Raw genomic sequence first — 5,808 nt, forward strand, 5'->3', positions numbered from 1 at the left:
TATCATATCATATTACAAATAATTTTTTTTATCATCAATATTTAGGATATGAAAAGGGTTAAGGACGTACTCGCAAACTTCTATTCCATGGCCAGCTTCTCCAGTGATCTTTCAACTAGAGCTTAATCTAGAAACCTCGATCGTGGGATTATTGGCCCGAAGACGGGGAGAACTACTGTTGTAGGAAAAAGTTTCTTGATAGCGCAACCCAATTAAAGAGGTCAGTCAAGAAAGTTATGATTGACCTAGCTTACCTAGAAACGATGAAAGATGTCAAGGTGCGACCAAAGGCTCAAAGGAGTTCATCCAACTAAAACTCTCTTACTTCCACTCACGGACAAGGATCTGTTGTTCAAACAAATTCATTAGAAACAAATAAGTTCTGGCACCGAAGGACTTTCTTTGGATGGGGGTGGTGCTCTCTGTCATGATAATCACTTATGTATCTTCTGGACACAGTCGTGGTTAATTTGTGCATGTGGCGCCATTAGGGGTTTATAGATATGGTGAATATCTGCAGATATACCATTAGAAACCACATATTGTTCTTGTGGGTGATAAGTCACACTTTGCATGCATTTATATCCTCCTTATTTGGCGTTTTTTGTGATTGTTTTAGATTGAACTAGTTGCATTTTACATTATTTGGTGTTAGTGTGCAGCCAAGTGTGAATTTGGATCAAAGGGAAAGCAAATGGAGTAAAAACATTCCAGAAATGATGTGAAGTGTGAAGAGATGTAATTCGGCCATATTGGGTGATTTTAAACAAGGCAAAAACATTGAAGTCAATTATGTGGTTCCAACACCAAAACATGCATTCACATGCATGTCACAACCTTGGCCGTGTGTTCCCATATCATCCCATCAGATTATACACTTCTAAACACCAAACATGCAATCACATGCATGATAACATCCATTCCGTGCAGATTCCATGTTTTAACACCCAAAACATCCCTCACATGCATGACTCACAATCTGACCTTACACTCCATTACCTTCCTCATACTTCATCTTTGCAGAAATCCACATGCTTGCACATTTCCCTTTTGTTATTCACCCATTATTCCAGAAAATCACTCATTCCTTGTTCATGCCGTGTGCTTTATTCCCATCTCCAGATTTGTACAAACAATTTCTGGTGCTCCAATTCACTTTTGGCAGATTCCACTCACTTGTTGCAGCAAGGACACATGCATTTTGATTAAACAAAACACATACTTGCAGATCTTGTCCATGCCATGCGTCCACTACCTCAGAAACCCATCATTCCATCACTTATGCACTGCCATCTGAGTTAAACAAATGGTAGATCCAATCTGAATGTTGGGGGACATATTACTTTCTATAAAACAAGTCTCACTTCACCAAGAAGTGGTTCCGCAAGTTTGCTTCTTCAACCAGTTCATTACACATCCATTTCACTCCATTTCACTCCATTCTCTGTCCATTTTCTGTCCCAAGGGCAGAAACCATTCAACCAAGCCATTCTACCTTCATCCGCACCACATTTGGAGAAGCAACACCAAGGAACTCTTCAAGGACTTCAACATCAGTTTTGCTTCAAGGGTTTTTCCTTCTTAATCTTATGTTCACTCATGTTATTTATTTTTATGTTAAACCTTTGTAAACATGAAGTGTAACTAATCTTCCTCTAGGGATTCGATGTAACCTTGCAAAGTTTGCCATGTAATTAAGTTAGAATGCTCATTTTGTCCATCTATTTCTTGTTTCATTTTCTGTTTTAATGGTGACTTTGTGTGTTGATTTTAATGTTTGATCATCATTTGAATTAATCACAAAGTTGTGTAGCCAAGATTAGAACACACATCATGTATAATCTTGGTAGATATGTGAATGAATGAAGGGAGTGTTTAGCACACATCCTGCCGAGTTATTCCCTTTGGTTTTATGAAAGTTTCTTGTACATTACATAATCTTGATTATGAACCAAAGTTGCACATCACAATTAGGTTCATGGTTAGAGACATTTGATCAAATCCACACATCATATGGTTGATCATATCCAAGTGAAACAAACTCAAGAAATAGGTTGATGAATGAGTACAAGCTAACTTGACAAACATGGACTTAGTTGAGCAATGGTGAAACCGAATCCCTAGCTTCATTTCCTTTGTTCCTATCCCATTACATTAGTTGTTGACTCATTTATTTGTGTTTACTTCATTTTCTCATGCTTTCAAGTTACAACAACAAATCTGTCTATTTAGACTAGTTTGATTCATTTCCAAATCTGCCTAGTTTGTTAGTTTGATTCATTTCCAAATCTGCCTAGTTTGTTAGTTTGATTCATTTCTTAGAGTTCTTGCAAAACAAGTAATTACATAGGTCCAATTAGTCCCTGTGGATTCGACACCCTTGCTTATGCCATTATACTAAATATATTCTAGCATTAGGAAGGAAATATACATCAACAAAAATGGCGCCGTTGCCGGGGACTGATTTCAGTCCCTTGTAATTGCTTGTTTGCTTGTTTGCTATTTTGATTAGTGTCTAGGTTCATAACTTGGCAAATTGATAACTGGAAGTTGATTTAAGTTGCATACATTTCATGGTGGAAAAGAATCCCTTAACCATTCCATTATCCATTGGTTTACATCAATTTGCTTTACAATCTGTTTTTGTTATAATCTGTCCATTTAAATGCATTTCGTCCAAATACAATTTCTCCCCTTATTTTGTTAAGTTTTAGGCTTAGAATCTGTCTTATCTTGTGTTTTGAAGCATTTTGAGTCAAGCTCAAACCTAATTTTCGTCCAAAATTGAGTTTAGTGTCAAAACTGCCCAGTTTGTGTTTTTAGGCAGTTTTGAGAGTTTTTAGCTTGTTTTGAGTGTTGTGAATCTGTTTTGAGTCCCTTGAGTCCTTTCAAACGTTTTTAAGTTTATTTTTGTTCATTTCATTGTGGTTTGCTAGTAGATTTTCATTCACACTTGTGTTATTTTATTTCAGGTAGTATATGTCAAATAGACTTGTTGAGTTAGGCCAAAGAATTGAACGGTTGAAGGGCCACACTTTGGACAACTTTGTGCCATCAAGTTCATCCTTTAGCCGTGAGGAAGAGGAAGGGAATTCACCTAGTTCAACAAGTAAAGGATCTGAGCAATATAATTGGGAAAGAGAAGAAGAGATGGCGGGCAATTTAGATGAACTTCGAGCTTTGGAGGACTTTGCTCAACCAATCATACCAAATTCACCTTCATGCATCTTGCTGCCCACAGAAGCTAGAAACTATGATCTCAAATCTTCACATTTCCATATGTTTCCTTCATTTTATGGCTTACCTAATGAAGACCCTTTAGCTCATATTAAAGAGTTTTACAATGTTGTGAGTGGTTTACCTTTGCAGGGAGTTAGTGAAGCAAATTTGAGGATGAGAGTGTTTCCTTACACCTTGAAAGATAGGGCTAAGAGTTGGTTGATGACTCTAACACCAGGTTCCCTCACTACATGGGATGCCGTGGCTAAGAAGTTCTTGGAGAAGTTCTTTTCCACTCAAAAGACAGCCACATTAAGGGGACAAATCTTCAACTTCAAACAAGATGATGGTGAACCTTTCAATGAGTGTTGGGAGCGTTTTAAAGGCCTCTTGATACAATGTCCACACCATGGGTTACCTTTTCACTTACAAATGCAAATTTTCTATGATGGACTAACCCAAAATTGTCAATCAACTGTTGATAATGCAGCAGGTGGAGCATTGAAGAAAAAGAATGCTCAAGAGTCATATAACATTTATGAGATGTTGGGGTCTAATGCTCAACACAAAGATTTAAGGGGTAAGAAAGTTGGAGTCTATGAAACAAGTTCTAATCATGAGCTTTTGTTGCAGGTAGCTAACCTAGAAAGGAAGCTTGAATCCGTGCTCAACATGGTGCCAAAAGCAAATGAAGTGTGTGCCATTTGCAACATATCAAGCCATCCTACTCACCAATGTCCATCTAGGGAGGCTTACCCCGAGTATGTTCAAGAGCAAGTGAACCTCATGAATTCTTACAATCAAAGGCCAAGGAATGATGTGTATTCCAATACTTATAACCCAAGTTGGAGAGACCATCCCAATCTTTCGTGGAAGAGCAACAATTTCCAAAACTTCCAACCAAAACCTGCCACTAGCCTTGAGGACACGGTTAAATTGTTAGCCCAAAACACCTTGCAATTCCAACATTCCACCAATAGCACACTCCAACAACATTCAGCCGCCCTAACCAAAATGGAGACACAATTGGGGCAGATTGCAGATGCCTTGAACCAAAGAGAGGTTGGGAAGTTTCCAAGCCAACCTGTGATACTCCAAAGGAACCAAGAGCAAGCCAAAGCAATCACTACACTTAGAAGTGGTAAGGTTATTGATAATAGAGTTGGCAATGAAGTTACTAATGAATATGATCATGTGAATGCAGGTGGCACTCAAGGAGACAATGAGAAATCAATTGAGGAACCAAGCCATGCCACTTCCTCACTAGAAGCACCAAATCTTCACAGGGCCGAGAAACCATACACTCCACCAATACCATTCCCTGGAAGACTTGCCAAGAGCAAGCAGGATAAGTCATTTAAGGAGATTTTTGATATACTAAGCAAAGTGAATGTTAATTTACCTTTGCTTGATGTCATTAGGAACATGCCGGCATATGGGAAGTTCTTCAAGGAGTTAAATAGCTACAAAAGGAAGTATGGACCACATGAGAAGGTTGTGGTGTCTGAGAACGTGAGTGCAGTTTTGCAAAGAAAACTTCCACCAAAGCTCAAGGATCCAGGAAGTTTCTCTATCAACATCACCATAGGGGACAAGAAAGTAGAGAAAGCAATGCTTGATTTGGGTGCTAGCATCAACTTAATGCCTTATTCAGTGTACCTTCAACTAGGTTTGGGAGATTTGAAAGCCACCACCATTTCATTACAACTTGCAGACAGATCAGTTAAATATCCAAGAGGTATAGTAGAAGATATTCTAGTTCAAGTTGATAAACTAATCTTGCCTGCAGATTTTGTAGTGTTGGACATGGAAGAAGCTCCTATACATGATCGTGAGTTGCCAATATTGCTTGGGAGACCCTTCATGGCCACGGCCAAGACCATCATTGATGTGCAAAATGGACTCCTCACTATGACAGTGTTAGGAGAGACAGTTCAATTCAAAGTGTTTGAATATCTTGCTCATCCTTCTTCATCTCTTGATTGTTATGCCATTGATGTGCTTGATTCACTTGTATTCTCTAAGTTCTTGCAGGCACAATCGAATGAACCCTTACAAACTGTTTTGAGTCAATCTCAAGATGAGTTTGATGAAGAAGATGCACTAATGGAAGAAGTAGCTGCCTTGGAAGCATTGGCATTGTATCCTTTGAATGTTTCACTTATTGTAGAGCCTTTAGAATCATCAATGTCACATTTAACTCCTTCCACTGTTAAGGCACCAAAACTTGAACTTAAACCACTTCCACCACATCTAAAATATGCATATCTAGCTGAATTTGAAACCCTTCCAGTTATCATAGCTTCTGACCTCACCCCAGTTGAAGAAGATAAACTAATTAGGGTGTTAAAAGAGTTCAAATCAGTTTTTGGTTGGTTTATTGCAGATATCAAGGGAATAAGCCCTACCATGTGCATGCATAGGATCCTTTTGGAGGAAGGAGCAAAAACAAGCCGTGAGCCACAAAGAAGGCTCAATCCACACATGAAGGAAGTTGTTAGGAATGAGGTGTTGAAATTGTTAAATGTGGGGATCATATATCCCATTTCTGATAGCAAATGGGTGAGTGCTATTCAGGTGGTGCCTAAG

The 5,808-nt window shown here is 38.6% G+C and overlaps 1 non-coding gene across 1 annotated transcript; it reads right to left on the reverse strand.

Annotated features, from left to right (window-relative positions):
* Positions 1 to 3,524: 3,524 nt before the first annotated feature.
* Positions 3,525 to 3,635, reverse strand: LOC137730372 (small nucleolar RNA R71). The gene has a single exon (XR_011068133.1). It is a non-coding gene; the product is annotated as a small nucleolar RNA R71 (small nucleolar RNA).
* Positions 3,636 to 5,808: the final 2,173 nt, after the last annotated feature.

The sequence above is a fragment of the Pyrus communis genome, chromosome 3 (genome assembly GCF_963583255.1).
Source record: "Pyrus communis chromosome 3, drPyrComm1.1, whole genome shotgun sequence".
Classification (NCBI taxonomy): Eukaryota; Viridiplantae; Streptophyta; class Magnoliopsida; order Rosales; family Rosaceae; genus Pyrus; species Pyrus communis.